The sequence below is a fragment of the Dama dama genome, chromosome 14 (genome assembly GCF_033118175.1).
Source record: "Dama dama isolate Ldn47 chromosome 14, ASM3311817v1, whole genome shotgun sequence".
In the NCBI taxonomy this organism is placed as follows: Eukaryota; Metazoa; Chordata; class Mammalia; order Artiodactyla; family Cervidae; genus Dama; species Dama dama.
In genome coordinates this window covers 20402635-20425414 of record NC_083694.1, presented here as the reverse complement: position 1 = coordinate 20425414, position 22780 = coordinate 20402635, and the positions used below count along the sequence as shown (strand labels likewise).

The 22780-nt window shown below is 37.8% G+C and overlaps 1 long non-coding RNA gene across 1 annotated transcript in view; it reads left to right on the top strand.

The window, feature by feature from the left end:
* Positions 1-19397, top strand: part of LOC133069577 (uncharacterized) — a 161268-nt gene extending 141871 nt beyond the window's left edge. Inside the window, exon 3 of the long non-coding RNA XR_009695903.1 lies at positions 19348-19397. This is a non-coding gene — a long non-coding RNA (uncharacterized LOC133069577). The remainder of the gene's footprint in view (positions 1-19347) is intronic.
* Positions 19398-22780: the final 3383 nt, after the last annotated feature.

Below are 22780 nucleotides of genomic sequence, written 5' to 3'. Positions count from 1 at the left end.
ACCATCTGAGCTACCAGGGAAGCCCATAGTATAAAAAATGAATCTGACATCTGGTTTTTAGCCCTAATATGTAAAGAGTTCAGAAGTCATCATTCCCATCCTTACATCAAGAACATCTGCACAAACTGAAGATTGATGGCTTTCTTTAGACTCATGAGAAAACTGAGGTTCCTGGGCAAATGATCACCCTGAAATCTGGAGAGACAGGGCAATCTGAAGAGTTACAATTGAGTTCTGCTTGTTTGGATCAGAAGCCACTGGAGCTATTAACTGGTAGGAACCCTGAAATAGTAATTTTGTGATTGTCAAATTCCTCATGGTTGTGGGCTAACTCTAGGAACCCACACCCGGTTCTCATGTTGAGGTTCTGAGAAAGATCCTTCCACAGATCTGGCAGAGCAGTGGGAAGAATAATCATTATACATTTTGCATCAATATATATTGGAATATTTGAATGGTTTTTGACATAAAGAAGTATGGAATTTTGTCAAATGCCTCTTCTCCATTTAAGATATGATCTTTATATCTATGAATATACCATATTACATTAATGGATTTACTTATTTCAGATCATCCCTGCTTTCCTAAGGGATCAGTTCTTGAATGTGCTGTATTATTTTTGATGTGTTTCTTGTTACAGTTTGCTAATATTTTAAGACTTTTACCTGGACCGCCACACACATGAGATTGGTTTGTAGTTTTCTTTTTCAGGGCAATCTTTGCCATATTTTTAGAATCAATGTCCTATTAATTTTTAAAAGTTATTTATTATGATTTATTTATTTTTGGCTGTTCTGGGTCTTTGTTGCCTTTCTCTAGTTGCAGCGAGCGGGCGCTACTCTCTAGTTGTGATGCGTGGGTTTCTCATGGTGGTGGCTTTCTTGTTGCAGGGCGCAGACTCTAGGGGCGGTGGGCTTCAGTTGTTGTGACTCCTGAGCTCTCGGGCACTGGCTCAGTAGTTGAGGTCCATGGGCTTAGTTGCTCCATGGCATGTGGGATCTTCTCGGATCAGGGACTGAACCCATGTCTCTTGCACTGGCAGGGCAGTCCTCTACCACTGCGCCACCAGGGAAGCTCTTTATTAATTTTATACAATAAATTTAGAAGTCTTTATTTCATTTTTCTCTATCCTCCACGTTAGTTTTAAGTAGAATGGGGATTTTCTATTCTTTAAAGTTTAGATAAAATTTCCCTGTGAAAATTTCTGGGGCTTATGCTTCTTTACTCCTCCTTGTTCATCTCCCATAATTGAGATTACTTAAAATTTTTGCATCAGCTGAGGACGGTTTTGGCAATTTTTCATTTCCAAAACAAAAAATTCATTTCATCTAGCAATGTGTCTCTCTCCTCAGCTAAACTGGAGGTTCTTGGAGGTGTATTCCAACAGCAATTTTATGACACCAATTTGGTGTCCAACAAGTCAGTTCAATTCTAGCATAATAATATATTATATATAACCAACTGTAGTTAGAACCCACAGGTTAAGGAGCTTAGTCTCCTGATACTGTCCCCATTTGAAATGCCAGGTACAAGTCCCAGGTCCTCAGTCCACGTGTAATTCTGACCAACCATCTTTTCTCAAAGTTCAGAGGATCTCATGACCCATCTTTAGGTTTGATGTTTTTCTAGAACCACTCACAGAATTCTCTGAAAGCACTATACATACAGTTATAGTTATGTTGTAAAGAATGCAGTCAAATGGAAGATGGAGCCACGTATAGAACCTCCCTGCCTTCTCCAAGCATGCCACCTTCCCAGCACACTGATGTGCCTACACCCCAGAAACTCTGAGAACGTCTTTGTTTTCAGAGTTTTATCTGGACATTCATTACTAAGGCTTGCTTGATTAAATCACCAGCCACATGATTAAATGCAGTCTCTAGCCCATTTCCCCTCACCAGAGATCAGAGAGTGAGGCTGAAAGTTTTGGCTTTCCAATCAGATTGTTGTTCAGTCGCTCAGTCGTGTCTGGCTCTTTGCAACTCCATGGACTGCAGCTTGCCAGGCTTCCCTGTCCTTCACTCTCTCTGCTCAAACTTCTGTCCTTTGAGTTGAAGATGCCATTCAATCAGATGCTTGGTATCATTTCTAGGCAACCAGCCCCTCTGTAGAAACTAAGAGCCCACTGGTGCATTACCTCGTCAGTTTTAAACTCTAGTGTGGTAGAGTGGGGCTCATTACGAATAACAGAAGACACTCCTAACTTTCAGGAAACTGTGTTTTAAGAGGAGCCTGGCGGGCTACAGTCCATGGGGTCACAAAGAGTCAGACACGACTGAGCTCACATGCACACCAATGGTGGTAGTGGTAGTTGTACAATCATTATGTATTAAATTAGTGAACACAAGAGTGAATAAATTATTGTGCCAGTTAGTAAGGCTATGCTTTATTTGTGGAAGAAAACTTGAACTTTCCTTTGCATATGTTATCTGGTAGTGCTAATTCATTACATCCTCTTCAGGATCTCCCCAAAGTGCAGGTTACTCTAAAGCTGTACAATCCACAAACCTGAAACCTTGATTTAGGAAATACCAATGTGATCTTACGACCAGAGCTTTCACTGTAATGTACCTAGTCTCTAGTTACATGAAAGTATGAATCTTGCATTGACAGAAGTAGGTGAACATTTGGGATAAGGTCCAAACATCAGTTCTCTTCATTGCTCTTTTATTGACACAGGTATATGTGGAGTAATTGCATGTTCCCTAAAGGTTGTAAAATCTAGTACAATGTCTGTGTGTGTGTGTGTGTGTGTGTGTGTGTGTGTAATCTCTCACATATTTCAGTGGGAAAAGATCCAGTGCTCAGCTAGAACCACTTGAGGATAGAACCAATTCCATTTGACAGTCATACCTGATGCTCCATTAATCCTCAACATTTTGATCATCTGGATTTTGTAATTCTGTTGTGTTTTGTAGGAAAAGCAACTATGTCATGTGAGAGGGGAAACTTCGCAGTTTTCTCATGTTTTATTTTTTCAAGTCTGTCTTGGAGAACTTTTCCAGCTGGATGACTAATGCAGAGGGATTTTTCTCTTCCATTGCTATCATCCCTTATGTGAATTATTAATATATGTTTTTATTTATAATCCATTACCTTTTAAAAAAAAGAGTCATGGATGAGCAAAGACCCAGCTGCACTTGGGCTCATCCAATGTCCCGAACTATTTTTCAAAGTTTGAGCATATTCCCAAACTTGTTTCCATGAACATTCTCCCTTTATTTATAATCCCTGGTGTGTTTAAGGGAAATGTAAGCCTTATGTTTCTTTTTCATTTATACTTAACTCATCAAGATGTTTTGCAAAACAATTTAGATGTCCAAGAAGATTTTTATTACTGATTTTCTTAGAAACAGAAAGTTCTATTCTGCCAATAGTAGAAGAGAACAACACCTATATATAAGCCCAAGGACTAATGTTTACTTCAAAATATGAAACCAACAAAGTTTGATTAGGTTGTGACCTTGGCAATGCTGCCCTAAATCACTTGTAGGATATCATCATCTATTAACTACAAATAAGCAGTTTCATGTGTAAACTGAAACTATAATTACATGCCTTACTGCCCGTTTTGCTTGTGCTTGTATTGATTTCGAGCTGTGAGTCAAATTGTAATATTTCAGAAAACAAGAGTTAGAGGTACAAACCATGTGGGCAAGTTATATTGGGTTGGTCTAAAAGTTCATTCAGGTAAAACCAGAATGAACTTTTTGTTCAACCCAAGAGAATGAATTTGTCAGCCAACCAGGGATGAAAGAGATGTAAATTCTAGTTTGTGAAAAAACAGTAGGAAACTGAATTTTTCTGTGTCTGTATAGTTTTCCATGTGACCTAATTAAAAGCATAGAATTGGAGTTAAAAATACTTCATTTCTTTAAAAGTTCCAAATGTTTTTCAAATCTTTTAGCTGCTTTTATATGGGCAATCAGTAGGGTTCAATTAGTCTAGTTTAGTCTTTAAAGTAAGACAATCAAGACTTCAATTTGGCACTAATAGAAACAGATCAAATTCATATACTGAAGAATAAAATAGAGGTTCACCCTGAGCTTGGGTGGGGAGGGGTGGCAGTGGGGAATTTGATACATTTTATGAAACACTATCCATTTACCCTTTAGTTTTTTCAAAATAGTGAAATTGATTTTGACTTATTAAATAAAGTACTTAAATAGAGGTCTATTATTTCTTTCATAACTTTTCAAGGTTGGGGTTCTTGGTAAGGCTAGGAATTATGACATCATAGAAAAAAGTCATTTATCTGTTTTCAAATCCTGACTCATCTGTATAACCACTCTGCACTGATTTTCCCAAAAAAAAAAAAAAAAATCACTTTTGCAGGGTTGCTGTGTAAAGAGTCTAGTGTAATACCTGAAACTTGGCAGGTGCTCAGTAAATGCAAGTTCTCTGACAGCAGGAGAGCTCCCAGCAGTCAGTGGTGTTTAAGCTTCAGTAAGCTCATTACCTGGTGGAAGTATTGTAAAGTTGGCCTCAGCATCTGGATAATGAACTTGATGATTTCAAGGCTCCTTCCAATGCCAATCTATTTCTTTCAGGTTCCTTTTCACCCAAGGATGTGTTCATAACTGCTTTTTTAAGTCCATGTGCCCTAGACTAACAATGGCATCATTTTGACCTGTAACCTATAATCTCACAACGCTGAAGTCAGTTGAGAAACTCCATGTGCCAGTTTGACAGAGGTTAACACTTTAAGAAGTCCCTATTTTTAATAAGACCTGAAAAGGATGCAGAAGGAGGCTTTAGGGAAGTGTACTCCTTTCTAAAAAGCACATTTTGAGTACTCCAGTGCTGGTAGGAGAGGACTGTACTTCAACGAGAAACTTTTGTTTGTTTTTAGGCCAGGATTTGTTAAAGCATGTGTTCATTAGAAAGAAAACAAAATAGAACAGATTTCTGTATAAAGCTATAGAAATAGAATGGACCCTCAGAGGAACTAATAAAGGGGGTGTCCATTTCACACACATCTGGCTCTCTTACCTCATACCCCCAGGACAGACTTTGCAAGTCAGTCAGTCAGTCTTTTTGACCACGGAGCTCTTGCTAAGCCTCAGAGTACTTTACAGTGAACATTCATTCCATAAACGTACTGTAATTCTGTAATATGCACAAGTGGACTTTTGTTTTTAATCTAGACCATTCTTTCACTCATGATCTAAGTCATATGTTTATCAACTTCATCCCTAGCATTATTAGAAAAACTTGTCACTAGCTTTCTTTTTTATATTTATTTATTTGGCTGTGCCGGGTCTTAGTTGCAACATGCAGGATCTTCGATGGCATGCAGAATCTTAGTTGCAGCATGTGGGATCTAGCTCCCTGACCAGGGATGGAACCCAAACCCCCTGTATTGGGAACACAGAGTCTTAGCCACTGGACCACCAGGGAAGTTCCTAGCTTTCTTTATTATAAAAACTCTCAAAAGAGAAATTCTACAAAGAAATTCACTTTTCGTAATTGTTCTAGTTTACTCAAATTGGTTGCCATACTGGTACATATCATGAAGATACTAACCTGATCAGAGAAATTTTGGGTTAGTCTTGGCAAGTATCCACTACTAACCAAAAAAGTACACTTCCTTTCTTGTTTGTATTAAAAGGAGAATTTCTTTTTTGTCGTACTTGTTACATGAGATACAAATCAGCATGGTACTGATTTATTGTATTGATTATTTTTGACCAGCAGTTTAAAAAGTTTGATGAAAAAGACCATCTAAATGTTAAACATGAAAACTATGAAGAAAACTAGGGGCTTCCCAGATGGTGCAGTGGTAAAGAAAAAAAGAAATACGAAGAAATTAGGGGATTCCCAGGTTGGCACACCTGCCAATATAGGAGACACAAGAGAGGTAGTTTCCATCTCTGGGTCAAGATAAACCCCTGGGGGAGGAAATGGCAGCCCACTTCAGTATTTTCGCCTGGAAAATCCCATGGACAGAGGAACCTGGCAGGCTACAGTCAATGGGGTTGCAAAGAGTTGGACACAACTGAGCGACTAAGCACACACATACAAACATGAAGGAAAAATAGAAAAATTTAACTCCTTGAAAATGTAAAACTCAGTACCTCAGAAAGACCAAAATCAAAGTCTAAAGACCAAGAAGCACTGAAATAGATATTTATAATGTTCAATTAAAACCTGGAGACATGTTTGGTAAAAAAAAAATTTCATTTATCAATCAATAAAGGTAAAACTTAATACCGCCAAAGGAAAATGAACCAAAAAAAAAAAAAAAAAACAAGAGTGGAAGAGTCATTAAATAAGTGACAGAAATGGACTGTAACATAATTTAAAATGTTCAGCTTCTTTAATAAAAGAATTTTCAGTTGAATTAACATTAGATTCATTTTTTTCCACATGTCTGATAAATACATTAAAAAAAAATATGAAAGCACCCAGTGTTGGCAAGTGTGTGGGTAACCAGAGACCACTGGGAGGAGGTCACCCTATAGCCATTGAGAGCCACGTGGGGTCTATGCATCAAGAAGCTTTATAGACGTTCAATCCTTTTGCCTGAGTATTTCAAAATCTCAACGTCTCCTTAGAAATAATGAGATTAAAAAAATAGAGTTCACAACAGTACTATTTATAATGAAAAACTGGAAACTATTTAAATGCCCAATAATAATAATAATAATAATAATAAATTCAATATAGTGATTCCATATAAGAAATCAAGCTAGATTTAGAAAAGGCAAAGGAATCAGAGATCAAATAAATTGCCAATATCTTTTGGATCATAGAAAAAGCAAGAGAATTGCAGAAAAATATCTACTTCTGCTTCATTGACTATGCTGAAGCCTTTGATTGTGTGATCACAACAAACTGGGGAAGATTCTCAAAGAGATGGGAATACCAGACCACTTTACCTGCCTCCTGCGAAACCTGTATGCGGACCAAGAAGCAACGGTTAAAACCAGACATGGAACAATGGTTTGGTTAAAAATTGAGAAAGGAGTACATCAAGGCTATATATTGTCACTCTGTTTATTTAACTTGTATGCAGAGTACATCATGCAAAATGCTGGGCTGGATGAAGCACAAGCTGGAAACAAGATTGCTGGGAGATATATCAATAATCTCAGATATGCAGATGACACCACCCTTATGGCAGAAAGCAAAGAACTAAAGAACCTCTTGATGAAAGTGAACGAGGAGAGTGAAAAATTTGGCTTAAAACTCAACATTCAGAAAACTAAGATCATGGGATCCAGTCCCACCATTTCATGGAAAATAGATAGGGAAACAATAGAAACAGTAAGAGACTTTATTTTGGGGGGTTCCAAAATCACTGCAGAGGTGACTGTAGCCATGACATTAAAAGATGCTTAATCCTTGGAAGAAAAGCAAGGACAAACCTAGACAGTGTATTAAAAAGTAGAGACATTATTTTGCTGACCAAGGTCCATCTAGTCAAAGATGTCATTTTTCCAGTGTCATGTATGAATGTGAGAATTGGACCATAAAGAAGTGTGAGCATCAAAGAACTGATGCTTTTGAACTGTGGTGTTGGAGAAGACTCTTGAGAGTCCCTTGGACTGCAAGGAGATGAAGCTAGTCAATCCTAAAGGAAATCAATCCTCAATATTCATTGGAAGAACTGATGCAAAAGCTGAAGTTCTGATACTTTGGCCACCTGATGCGAAGAACTGACTCATTAGAAAAGACCCTGATGCTGGAAAAGACTGAAGACAGGAGGAGAAGGGGATGACAGAGGATGAGATGGTTGGATGGCATCACCAACTTCATGAACATGAGTTTGAACAAACTCTGGGAGATGGTGAAGGACAGGGAAGCTTGGCGTGCTGCAGGTCATGGAGTCACAAAGAGTTGGACACGGCTGAGCGACTGAACTGAAGTGAACTGAGCCACTGAACAGCGATAATAACATGTAAGAAAATATCATAGAGGTATTTAAAGTGAGATTTTTGATACATGCCCTACAGTGTCCATTACAACACTATTTGCCAGGACATGGAAGCAACCTGAATGTCCATCAATAGAGGAATGGATAAAGAAGCTGTGGTACATATATATATCTATGTATATAATGGAATGTTACTCAGTTACAAAAAAGAACAAAATAATGTCATTTGCAGAAACATGGATGGACTGAGAGATTGTCATACTAAGTCAAGTAAGTCAGACAGAGAGAGAAGAATATCATATGATATTGCTTATATGTGGAATCTAAAAAAAAAAAAGGGTACAAATGAATTTATTTACGAAAAAGAAATAGAATCACGGATGTAGAAAACAAACTTTTGGTTGCCAGAGATTAAGGGAAAGAAAGTTAAAGTGAAAGTCGCTCAGTTGTGTCCTACTCTTTGTGACCCCATGGACTGTAGCCTGCCAGTGTCCTCAGTTCATGGAATTCTCCAAGCTAAAATACTGGAGTGGGTAGCTGTTCCCCTCTTCAGGGCATCTTCCCATACTAGGGATTGAACCGGGGTCTCCTGCATTGCAGGTGGATTCTTTACCAGCTGAGCTACCAGGGAAGCCCAGAGAATGAGGGAGGGGAGGGATAAATTGGGAGATTGAGATTGAGACATAAACACTACTATATCGCACAAGGAACTCTACTCAACACACTGTACTGGCCTATGTGGGACAAGAATCTAAAAAAGAGTGAATATATATATATATATCTATATATATACACACACCAATTGGACAAGAGGGGAACTGGGTAGCCATTCCCCTCTCCAGGGGATCTTCCCTATCCAGAGATCAAACCCAGGTCTCTTGCATTTCAGGCAGATTCTTTACTGTCTGAGCTGCAAGGGAAGCCCATGACTTTTATATTTAAGAGAAAGAAACATATTAAATATAAAAAGTATAATTCCAGTATAACATAATTGGCTATCCATGTCATTCTGAATGCCACACGCTAATTCTTAGACTTTAGTTTTAGAGTGGAGAAGGAATAGTTTTTCCATTTCCCCTGAACAAAATTGAGTCAAGTTGACAGCAGGATTGCAGAGGTGGGCAGACCCAGGCAAGGGAGGCAGGGTTTTAAATCACTGCTGTCTGTTTGTCATTAGGAATTGTTTTTCTTTCCCCTAAGACGTAAATGTCTTTTAATTATAGGTCAATTGATTCTGTAACTGAAAAGTTGAGCTGCAGATTAAATACAGCCTGCTGTTCTTATAATGAGGAGTGATTAGGATCTGAAACAGTTTTCTCCCTTGCCTGGAAAAAAGCACCAATTAGTATTAATGAATCACTACTTGTAGGAGGCAGCCAGGCTTCCAGTTTTCCCAAAATATGAGAATGACTAAATTTTGGCCAAGATATTCTGTTCCCTTCTTCTCACTATTATTTTATTTGTGTTATTTTTTAATGAAGTCTTTGTTTTGAAGGAGTATCTGAAGTTTTTAGGGATAATCTTTACAAATAATGATTGAGATTGTTTCAAATGAGGAGTAGGTTTAAATTTCTCACATTGAATACAAATGTACCTAGGCTGAAAACTAAGAGGTTTTTGTTTGTTTGTTTGTGGTTTGGTTACGTATCTGAAATAACTTGTGTACTTTTATTTTCCTATCTTTGTTTAAGGTGAATTTTGTCTTAATTGAAAGAGATCCTGTTTGTCAGGGAATATTGAAGTAGTCGTGATTGTACATTTGTGATGTATAATATAAATTTTACAAGTCTTTTGGGAGATATTTTGGCATTATTGTCAAAAAGTTTAAATATGTTTATACCATTTATATAATAAAAGCATTTCTAGGAATATATCCTAAGAAAATAATGATAAACACCCAAAGATTCATGGTTACAGTGTGGAAAGTTGGAAAAAAATGTAAAATCTACAATAGAGATTTCTGTGAGAGGCAGGAATTTTTTCTGTCTTGTTCAGTACCATATCACAAATGCAAAAAAGTACCTGTTCATAATAGATAATAAATATGTATTGGGTGAATAAATACATAATATGCAATGAATAAAAGTAATCTAAAAAGCCATTTTCTCTGAAAATATATAAGATCTAAGTGAAAAGGCAGGGATGTTTTGCATGTATAGTATAACAGATATTAAGCTTATTTGAAAGTGTATATATTTTGGAAGGGTAAAGAACAAATTGCAAAAGTGATTGCCTCTGGGAAACAGGACTGGGGATTTGGGACAGGAGAAAAAGTTTTGCTTTCAACGTATAACTTTGTGTAGTTGGTGCTTGATCCATGCATACTCTTTTAAATTTCAAAAAGCTGACTAAAAGTGGATATTGGAATTTTATTAAAACCTTTCTCAGCATCAAGATGATCATATGGCTTTTATTCTTCAATTTGTTAATGTGGTCTATCACATTGATTTTAAGATATTGAAAAATCTCAAATTTTTTTTGGATATTTTTGGATACATTGAAAAATATATCCAAAATTTTATACCCAATTATATAATTCAAAAATATATCCAATTATATAATCTAAAAGTATATCAATTATATGATCCAAAAATATATCCAATTTTATAATCCAAAAATATATCCAGTTTTCAGATATTGAAAAATTCCTGGGATAAATCCAATTTGATCATGATTTATGGCCCTTTTAATGTATTGTTGGATTCATTTGGCTAGTATTTTTGGTGGATTTTCACATTTGTACTCATAAGTGATATTGGCCTGTAATATTCTTTCTTTTTTTTATTTTGTGATATCTTTGTCTGGTGTTGGTATCAGTGTGATACTGGTGTCAGATAATGAGTTTGGAAGTGTTCTTTCCTCTGCAATTTTTGGAATAGCTTAGAGATAGATATTAACTATTCTTTAAAGGTTTGGTAGAATTCATCTGTGTATATGTGCATTTTTCTCTGTGTGCAATATTTGAAGCATGTGTGCTCAGTCACCAGTCATGTCTGACTCTTTGTGACCCCATGGACTGTAGCCCATCAGGCTCCTCTGTCCATGGGATTTTCCAGGCAAGAAAACTGGAGTGGGTTGCCATTTTCTCCTCCAGGAGATCTTCCAGACTCAAGGATTGAACCTGTGTCTCCTTCATCGCCTGCATTGGCAGGCAGATTCTTTACCACAGAGCTACCTGGGAAGCCCCAATAAAGCTTAAGTCAACTATTTAATAGTAAAGCTATAAGGGTGGTATGCCTAATGCAACTGTTTAAACAGAACTGGAAAATTCACTTTAAATAAATTAAATGAGGACTTACTTGAACCCATGTTCTCCTTTTAAAATCACACATATGGGACCAATGCATAATGACCCCAGTTAAATACCTTATTGACATGAACCCACTCAAAAATGCCAAGACAGCAACCATTATAAATATTTTAGGCCATTGTTAAACTGGTACCATGCCATGGGCTTAGGGTGGTTAAGATGCTGTAGCTTAATGTTGACGTTTGGCATGAGAAGCTTATGGTCTGAATCATGTTCCTTTTTATGTAATTCTGGCTCAGGAATCAGATTCAGAGCAGCTGAGAAATAAATTACATTGTTGAGGTTGAAGACGAGGCACAGCAGTATGGCTCCGGCTATCTGAGAGAACAATGGGGGCCCGGAATGGGCCAGGAGCCATTCCTTCCTCAGAGTCTTGTCCAGAATGATAGCTTCCATCTGCACGTGTGTGGCCAGGATCCCACACACATGAAACAACTGGTGACTGTGACAGATGTAGTCAAAGCATCCAGGGGCCAGGAGCTGTGGCAGATGTGCAGAGTAGAAGACAGAGGCCAGGATGGTCATGGCCTATTTGCAGATCAAAAGCCAAATTTGAAAGCTCTACACTAATTTATATTTTTTTCTGCTTTGTAGAATTGCTGTAGAATTGTTTCCTCATTATGTTTTTTTTTTTTTTTTGGAATTTTCCAGCCTTCTCTACGAACAGTATTACATTGTAGTTAAGATTTAAAAGATATATAATAAGTAAACAGGTAAGATTGGTGGAGATAAATATCTTTTATCGTTCATCTTTCATCAACAGAGCAGTTTACCTGAGCCATAGGTTATAATTCCTGGGAGGTGGAAGGGACATGCACAGGGTAAGAGGAGATCATTTTTATACTTGAGACTGTGATGCCTTGACAACTAAAATTAATAGAGTAAGTTCTTAAACAGGGGTTCCCAGATGGCGCTAGTCCAAAAGAACCTGTCAATGCAGTAGACATAAGAGACGTGGGTTTGATTCCTGGGTGAGGGAGACTTCCTGGAGGAGGACATGGCAACCAACTCCAGTATTCTTGCCTGGGGAATCTTATGGACAGAGGAGCCTGGTGGGCTGTGGTCCATAGGGTCGCACAGAGTTGGATATGACTGAAGCATCTTAGCACACATGCACATCCTTTAAAACAACAAGCATGAAAAATTTCTATGGGCTCTACTGGAGGATGGGTAGCTAATAGGAAGAGGAGGCTGGGGGAAAAGTTTGTAGCTTGATTCAGATTGGTACCTCTGCATCTCTGGTGAATGGAGAGCTCTTAAGGGACTCAGAGCTCCGTGTTGAGTGCTGGAACAAATGCATCAGAGTCAGGTCAGAAGACTGAAGAAGGACAAACAGATGAGAGTGAAAAGTGGAAATGTGGAACAGAATGAGAGCATGGTCTATGGGAGCTGAGATCCTGGGGGGGATTCTGAGCCTGCTACAGTGTTAGTCTATTCATATAAAAAGTGGTTTGTAAATAGTCTCTATCAGCGTATTTCTAAAACTTGAGGCCCTTCATTTGAACCATACCACTGTGCTTCTCTACTGTAATTGTAATTCTGTGTATAACATGGTATATCCAGGCAGGAGTTTGTATGTATAGATGGATCTGGGGAAATTGGCAGCTTCGTTCCCTTGTGGGAAGCACTGTGGTTCATCAACAGAAAGTGAAAGTGTTATGCAAACACTCTGCTGCAGGAAAACTGGTAAATGTTTGGAGTGTGACATGATATATCAGGAAAGTTGTCACAGTTGTTCCTTATTACTAGAGAAGAGCTTCATTGCCTTCTTTTCCTCATCTCCCCTCCACTGCTCTGCTTAAAGCATTCTGCCTTTTGCAGGGATCAGAAGTTATTGATGGTCTAGCTGCTGTCATCCTGGTCTCAACTGCCTCTTACTGCAAGTTGGGAAAATGACATTTTCCATTCTTCCTCTTGCTCGATCACTCTGAGGTCCTCGTGCCATTGACCACTTTCTCCTTCCTGACATCCTCTTGTTACTGACTTCTGTGAATTAAAGACTTCCCTAAGTTGTACAACACTGGTTCCTTTCTAACTTTAAGTCCTGGCTGCTCTGCTGTGCTCAGTCGCTCAGCCATGTCCAACTCTGTGACCTCAAGGACTGCAGCCCACCAGGCTCCTCTGCTCACAGGATTTTCCTGGCGAGAATACTAGAGCTGGTTGCCTTGCCCTCCTCCAGGGAATCTTCCCAACCCAGGGATCAAACCCAGGTCTCCTGCCTTGGAGGAATGCATTTACCTCCTCATTTACCACCAAGCTACCTGGGAAGACCTTAAGTACTTACTGTGGATAATCTTAAACAGACATATAACAACCGCATACCCACTTTAAATTTCCATCCCCTGCCCTCATCTCTCTTCTCAGTTCAGTGCTCATAGTTCTAGGTGCATACTGACAGTTGTGACCCCCATGTCTTATGCATTTGATATTTTTAAACTGAACCAGCTATCTTCCAGAAAATATGATCTTCTGTCTTTATTTCTCTTAATTAACGTAGAAAAGATCTACCCAGTCTTCTGAGCTAGAATGCTAGAGTCTTCCTTCTCCCCTTGATTGCTTTCGCCCATTGCCTTTCTCCATCCTCATCACACCACATCACACCACACAGTCTCACCTCATGCCACATTCTAGCTTCCTTCCCCACTGCCCCCTCCACAGACCATATGCTTTCATCCCAGTGAACCTCTGCCCCTGGCCCCTAGAGACATTACATTATGCAATGACACATGATGCCCTTAAATATGTTCTTTCTTCTGCTTGAAATGACCTTTGCTGCTTTGTTCACCTGATGAAAATTTATTCATCCATGTGCAGGTCTCTGCACATGTGTCTCCTCTCTGAAGTCTTCCCAGACTTACATTTCCAGAAGAATGAAACACACTTGCAGTTCTGGTTCAAAAATAATATGTAGAGTTCTATCATAATTCACATCAAGTTATACTTTTAGTGTAATATCTTCTTGTCTTCATTTTCTATCATTCCATGAAAATAGGGATCCAATTAACCTAAGAAGCTTTCTAAGAATACAAAGGAAAAGGAAAAATAGATGAAAGTAATGAAAAGAGAATAGCAGGCATCTAATGTGAGGATTATGGGTTTTCCAGGACAAGAAATCAAAATAATTGGAACAGAAGAAATAACATAATTAAAGAAAATTTTGTGAAGCTAAAAATTGTTTATTTATGAAATTCGAAGGCCTCAGTGCATTCTTGGCAAAACTAATTAAAACAAGAATTTGCATGTTATTTGGGGAAAATGTAAGATAACATGAAAAAACAAAAACTCAATCTGACTTTTCAATTTCCTGCCATACTGACAATTTTTAAGGCAGAAATTTGCATTTCATTCACAGCCAATTAGTCCTTATATGTGAAAGCAATAGAAGAATATCATGAGATATACAAAGGTTTGGAAAATAAATTGCACATGAACATTTTGAACAAGTTTCCTGGAAATGGAGTCCATCTGAACTCTGTTATGAGTGAAAAAATGTATGCACAAGGTAGGATTTATGCTAAGTCGCTTCAGTTGTGTCCGACTCTTTGCAACCCTATGGACTGTAGCTCACCAGGCTCCTCTGTCCATGGAATTCTTCAGGCAAGAATACTGGAGTGGGTTGCCATTTCCTCCTCCATGGGATCTTCCCAACCCAGGAATCTAACCCACCTCTTTTATGTCTCCTGCATTGGCAGGTGGGTTCTTCACCACTAGTGCCACCTCATAGGTCAACCTATAAGACTGTCACCAGCCATAATGGACTGTCACTGCAGGAGTTATAATAACAATTTGTTCTTCAGCATCACAGATGGCTGAACTGATCACAAAAATGAATCAGTAAAGAAGCATACAGCATGGTAATGCCTTCCATTATTAGACCTGAGTCATGATTAAACTGAAGCAATTTCACTGCATGTTCTTTAGCTTATTATGGAAATAATCTGATGATTTGATACATTCATTCCTGCTATGACAGGAACCTCTCTCAGGCAAAATGTATCTCCAGATTTAAAGCTATCAGTTACATAATATTAAATAGCATGACAACTATTATTTAATGCTGTGGTAGAGATTGTACTGCTCACCAGATCTATGTTAATTCTCTTTTTAGTCACACAGCTAGACTACTCCCAGGCCTAGCCTTAACTTTGGCCACATGACTGGGTTCCAGCAATAGAATTTGAGTTGAAGTAATATATAACAGTTCTAAGCCTGGTTCATGTAAATCATGCAGTCTTCGCTTTTTATTTTTTCTCACTCATTGGCTAAATGGAGAAGAATGCAATAGTATAGAAGAAGACAGAGCCTCAAGATTTAGTGAAACTTTGTCCTTGAATGACTATATGAAACAGAGTCCCTCATTAAACTATTGCTGACTTAAGTCACTGAATTGGGGCATCATTTTGTAAAGCTATCTTATTCTTACAGACTTAAGTACCTACAAAAGGTAAAACATCGAACTGTCGTTATGGTTGTGTTTTGTTGTTTTACAATTTTCTTCTTTCTACCTGTTATTTATATTCATTTTATTAGTATACTTTAAGTGAAAAATCCTTGGATCTTCCATATAGTGATATCAGTCTTATATGCCTAATATCTCCAATGTTCCATGCTTGAGTTCCTTGACATACATTTCATTCTCAATTCTTCAAGGCTCTTATCACAGAACTAAGCATGTGAGAGGAGTTTAGTAGTTGACTTTAATTTGTCTTATAATTGCATGGAAGATTGATATTTTCTGGCTCTATAGACCAAAATAGTAGTTCCCCATTTCCTAAAAGATGCCAAGTCTTACTTCATAAGTAGTAAAAAGTGTCCAGTGCTTGCTTCCAGAAAACACAGTTGTGGCTGGGAATATGGTAGAAACAAAACAAAGTTTCTATTGTCAAGATATTTACATGCAACCAACAGGGAGATGGACAAATAGGAAGATACATAATATAATTTCAGGGAATAATAACTTCTATGGGAAAAAAATAAAGCAAAGTTTAGATGGGAAGGACTCGTTCAGTAAGAGAAGGGGACTATTTGAGGCAAGAGTGATGTCCGAGCAGAGGCTGGTGAGATACTGGAGTACATCCTTTGAATTCTGGTGTAAAGGAGCAGTCCTTGTAAAGTTCTTAAGACAGAAAGGAGTTTGGACTATTCAGAGAGTTGATAAGTTCCAGCATAAATTATGAAAACACGGGAGGAGATGGTATCAGAGAGAAGTGACTCACAGGGCACAGCAAAGAGTTTGGACTTTATACTATATGACAGTTTCTTTACACTTAAAACTTCATTTGATTCTCACTGCAAACCTGAAAGGTATTTTTGTAGTTTCAGAGAACTGGATTAAGAGGGTTGTACTCCAGACTACAAAATCAAAAGACCCAGAATCTACCGTTCTATCCTCATTCTGATTGTCTCCAAATCCTGTTGTTCAGGTAAACACCTGGACACTCTGCCTCCAGAATGTAGTCAAGCCCTTGAAGGAGCCTAGATGTATGTTGAAAGTGAAAGTGTTAGTCGCTCAGTTGCATCCGACTCTTTGTGACCCCATGGATTGGGGCCCACCAGGCTCCTCTCTCCATAGACTCATCCAAGCAAGAATACTGGAGTAGCTATTCCCTTCTCCAGAGTCTGAGCCACCAGGAAAGCCCTGAGAATACTGGAGTGGGTAGTCAGTCCCAACCCAGGGACTGAACCCAGGTCGCCTGCATTGCGTGCAGATTCTTCCCCATCAGAGCCACCAGGGAAGGCCTCATGTATGTTACGCCTCCCCCGTTCAAGTTCACAGTTCAGTTCAGTCGCTCAGTCGTGTCTGACTCTTTCCCTAAGCCTCCCTGGTGGTCTAGGTCTGTCCCTTCTCCTTGACAAAAATCAAGCGTTCCTCCTCCACCCAAGAATATGGAGGAAACCTGCTTTGACACAGTGATACCCGTTTCTTCTCTTTTGTCCCTAGAGGATTCTTGGAACTTGGGGAATTTTCTATTAAAAAAAACATAAACATTTTACTTTTTCATTTGAGTGCCATCCTAAAAAATACTATATCCTGGATTATCTGGCCTGTTTGTGAATTCAGTGTCTACATTGTCTAATCTCCTTGTGAATTTAGTGTCTGTATTCGTGTTTATGTCTAGGATTTTCATGGTCCTTAAGCCAAACAGGACTATTTTATTGTTGAGTTAGTGGAGGTGGGGGAAATGAGTGGCAATAAGCCCTCAAATGATAGTCACTAGCAAACAAAGGCTAAGTGATCTATTTAAGTTGAGAAAGGACAGGGAGAACAGAACCATCCCAGGACACCCACAGTCTTCCAGGTGTGCTTAATAGAGGGTAACCTGCACCATGGTATTTAATTTCAGCAAAAGCAGCATTATATGGTGTAATAAATTATCATTCATTCGAACTGTATCAGTCCTAAAATTTTATCTTTACAAAATTTGTTTGATTAGATTATGTATATACCTATACCTATTAGTAGTTTATACCTATTTTTTGTCCCTATGTTTGTATGTCTTTTGTGTGTGTGTGTGTGTCTTAAAGAAGCACTTGATTAAAACATTTACATTCAAATTAGAGTCTTCAAAAATATTTTCCTTTAAAAGAGATTCACACATTTCTTAAATTTAGGAAACTCTGATTTAAAATGTACATCACATATAAAGGAAAGAAATGTTAATAGTCTTTGGTAATTTTGTAGCTTCAGGACTGTAACTCCAACAGCTATAAAATTACTATAGCTTAATCCAGATGGCTTATTTTAATTTAAACAACAAAGGTGTCCATTGCAATGCTGTTCATGATGGTAACTATTGGAAACAATTTAAACTTTTATCATTACATGATTAATTGAATGAGAAACATTATACAATTCAGTATGTTTTATACTTCAAAATAATATTATAGATGCAATTTTATTGACTTGGGACAATGTTCACCATATATTGTTAGGTGAAAAGACTGAACAACAAAAATGTATGTATAATTTAATCCTATTTTCACAAAAAATGTGTATTTGTGTTACATGTGTGTGTAAATCTATGCATGTGAAAAGGCCAGACCTGAGAAAACATATACCATGGGATTTAGAGTGATCTTGTCTGGACTATTGGATTATGATTTTTCCTCTTTTGGTTTACCTGTATTTTCTAACTTTCCCACACTGATCAGAAACTGCTTTTGCAATTAAAAATAACTTAAAATTTAAAATGTAGTTTGAATGTTTTAAAAATTGCACAAGATAACCATTCCATTTTAAAAAGAGGCATCAAGGAGAACTTTCATCAGGTTACATACAAAAGATTAAAGAGTGGGTGAGGCAAAAGATGGTTCACAGATTTTGATAATTCCTTGAGAAATATGAAATAATATCAGAAATATTCATTGGAAATAACAGGTTGGGGCACCACACAACCACACCTGGGAATAACTTACTTAAACACTAAAATGTGGTCTTTTCATATAGTTTGGGATGTAATTATAGTCTTTTATCTTCCCTAAATGAAAATAGCAGAAACTGTTAAAGTCAGGTTGCAATTTTGTACTAAGAAGTAAAGGCATTTTTTTTTTTGAAAGAGTTAAATTTTACAATTATTTCCTCATAACTCATGATCATAAAAAGGAAAATACTAATCATTTATATATTTCATCATTTTGAGAAATAAAATGGTGTGTATAAATCCAGAAAAGTAATGCTTGAAATAATTATGTTTTCCCCAATTATTCCTTTTTATAAACATTTATAAAGTATAGAAAATTTCAAAATATAAGCCAGAACATCTGCATTTTTAGCACTCAAGGAAAATTGCTATTAACACTTTAATTCATATAGTTTTGGTTATTTTCATTTTTATTCACATTTTAAAAATACTTGGATTTAATAAACATACTGTTTTACAACTAATTTTGATTTAAAATACCCCTAGAACATTTTTTCTGTATCAGAAAAGTCTTAGAAAAGAAAAACATTATTTCATAGTAATCTTTTATTAAATAGTTTGCAGGCTGTTGTATTTTTGTTTAAATACTACTATCTTAAATGATACTGAGAGGATCACGTTTGCACATGAAACTTTGAGCTTCTCTTTAATTGTCATCTTAGGATAAATTCCAGTGGGTCAATACGTAAGCAGTTTAAAGATATTTACACATATTGTCACTTTTGTTTTTCTTCTAGAAGACTATATCTGCTAATATACCCATCCTTGTTGAATATTTACAGTTTTACCCAACTCATGGTAAGTACCTTGAAGGAAGAAACCCTGAAGATTCTACTTTAATTTCTACACACTTCTGTACTTTGTATTCAGAGCTGAAGAGAAAACAGAAGAGCTATAATAACTTTATGTTCTTACAGAATTTCCTCACTGATCAGAAAGAATGATTGTAAAAATCTTCCCACCTCAGTTCTGCAGATGGCAGAAATCAAGTTTGACAGTTCCCAGAGCTGACAGCTCCTTCATGATACCATTTCTGAAGAAAATGGAAGACAGGACAGGGATCCTCTATCCCTTTGCCTTTGACAGAGTTACTTTCCAGAGTACAATAAACATCCCAAGATATGCTGTTGAACTGAGTTAGAAATAAAGACCCCCAAGGCCTGGAAACCATTTAATTGCTATCCAAGCATTTCTGAAAGTGCTTGGAGCCCCTCACAGGAAAATTCCCTTATGCACAAGACAAGGGAATTGCTAATAACAAGGCGGGGGCAGTGGGTGGGAAGGAAAGCCAATTTTAAGGGTAAGAATTGGCTTAGGATACCAGAATTAAAACATTCAACGTGTCAGGTCAGCCTTTATATTAAATTATAAATATTTACAGTTTCCTTTTCTTCTAAGAAGAGGAAATAGTTTTATGCTTATTTGTTTCTTTGTTCATTTTTAATGTTGACTAGCAGGAAAAGTGTTCCATTCTCTGGCCTTGCCCCCTCCCCACCTCTGGGGATGTCATAGAGAGATGCTCTGCTGTATAACATTGCTTCTTTACACTGAGCTATACCTTATACATCACATGCACCCCTAAATGATTTGATTCCAGCCTTGCTAGTCTGTGCCCAAACCACAGGGTTAGGGGAGCAGTGGAATAATATATGTGTATCCTACTCTGAAGCTAGGCTTAAGGTCTTAAACGCTTTGACTATTTAATACCTATCTCTGTTTACAGTGTTTTCCCCATAGACCTAGAGTTCCACAGGGGCTGAATCTGTCTTTCTTATTCACTTTTGTATCTGCTACACAGAGGTACTATTGAACTGGCAGCCTATAGGCGCACATGCTTTCCCATAATCTTACCATCACAGGGAGTTCATTTTGGTTTTAACCTTTGCCAATTTGATAGCGGAAAATGGAACTCATTGTGTGATGCTGGTAAAGTTGAGCATAGGCTCGTTTGTTTATTTTTCCTTTGTAATTTGCCTCTTTGTGCCCCTTGTGTACTGTTTCAATTAAGAACTCTTCTTTTTCCTGTTGATGTAAAAGAAATATTAGTTTTTATAATTAAGGATAGTAACCTTTTGTCCACCATATACTTTATAAATATTACTCCCCTAGTATGTTATTTCCAGTGTTTTTAGTGTAGAGAGAATTTTAACTTTTTTCCTCAAATACATTGTTTTCCTTTATGATTTTTGCTTTATGCTTAGAAAGCTCTTCTCTACTAGATGTCAGTTCTTACTTTTTTAATAGCTAAATTTTAAAATTAATCTAACTCATCGAATTCAACAAAATATTATTTCAAGAGCTTTAAATTATTACCTCAAATAATGTAATTTGTGCAATGGAATTTTTATATTTCCAAGCTTCTTAATCTGCAAATGTTACAATGGAGAATGTCTATTTGCATGCATGCATGCATGCTAAGTCGCTTCAGTCATGTCTAATTCTTTGCAACTCTATGGACTGTACCCACCTGGCTTCTCTGTCTATGGAATTCTCCAGGCAAGAGCACTGGAGTGGGCTGCCATGCCCTCCTCCAGGGGATTTTCCTGACCCAGGGATTGAACCCACATCTCTTAAGTCTCCTGCATTGGCAGGCAGGCTTTTTCTCACTAGCACCATCCTAAATTCAAAGAGGAATAATTCTAATAAATATCACTAGGTTCCCACTTGATTTCCTCTTTGCATAGATCGTTTCATAGAAGCCTTGAGAAATAATGTTGACTTTTTCCTACAGTTTTTCTGAAAGGATGTGAGGCAGGGGTTTTACTCTAAATGATACGAGGAAAGCTTCCTGAAAATATTGTCTGAATAGCTTCCCCTTCCCCTAATAGTTCCATATTGCAGAGTGGTAGCTAAAAATATCTACCCCAGTTGTTCTCATTGAAATAATCCATGCTACTTACTATCTCACAATTTTCCTTTCTTTGCTCCTCTGAGCCGAGGTGTTGGGGAGTAAAATTTCCACTCTGCCTCCATCTAGTCAAGGCAATGGTTTTTCCAGTAGTCATCTATGGATGTGAGAGTTGGACTATAAAGAAAGCTGAGCACAAGAGAATTGGTGCTTTTGAACTGTGGTGTTGGAGAAGACTCTTGAGAGTCCCTTGGACTGCAAGGAGATCCAACCAGTCCATCCTAAAGGAGATCAGTCCTGGGTGTTCATTGGAAGGACTGATGTTGAAGCTAAAACTCCAATACTTTGGCCACCTGATGTGAAGAGCTGACTCATTTGAAAAGACCCTGATGCTGGGAAAGATTAAGGGCAAGAGGAGAAGGGGATGACAGAGGATGAGATTGTTAGATGACATCACCGACTCAACGGACATGAGTTTGAGTAAACTCTGGGAGTTGGTGATGGACAGGGAGGCCTGGTATGCTGTGGTTTATGAGGTCACAAAGAGTCGTGCACGACTGAGTAACTGAACTGAACTGAACTGAACTGCCTCTCATCAATTATCTGGAGAAACAGCCTGCTATCCAGATTTCAGTATTACAAAGAACATGAAAGGTGACATAGAAATCCAGAATCCTTTCCTTTTAGAAAGTGGACAGAGAGTTCCAGTTTCTGGTTTTTCACATTAGATGCTTGGAAGTTGCTACTTTGTCCTAAAAGGAAAAAAGCTGAAGAGAGTGGCAACAACAGCAGCTCTTTTTTATTCATAAGAGAAGGGGAAACACAAGGCAGACTGCTTGGAGAGGCAGTCAAATCTGTACATGAGGTCTGGGTTTCCCAGAGTGAAAACTCACAAAGTAGAAACCACTGCAGGAGTTAAAAACCTAAATGGCAATTGATGGATTACTGGTGGCTCACTGGAAAATTGTGAATTAACAACTCCAGGGGATCCAGTCACAGGCGCGCTCCCACACACTGTGACATTTACCTCCAAGAGCTCCACCAGATTCCCACAGTAAATACTAGGGAAAAATCTCCTAGAACTTCCTGCAAGGGGAGCTGAAAGAAGAACCATTTTGAAATACACTGGAGGAATCAGTTCTTCTGCCATCAGGGGAAGCCAGTTAACCAGAGCCTACCCCCCTGGGGCATTGTTATCAGAACTTAACTGACCTAGACAGCATATTAAAAAGCAGAGACATTGCTTAACCAACAAAGTCCATCTAGTCAAAGGTATGCTTTTTCCAGTAGTCATGTATGGATGTGAGAGTTGGACTATAAAG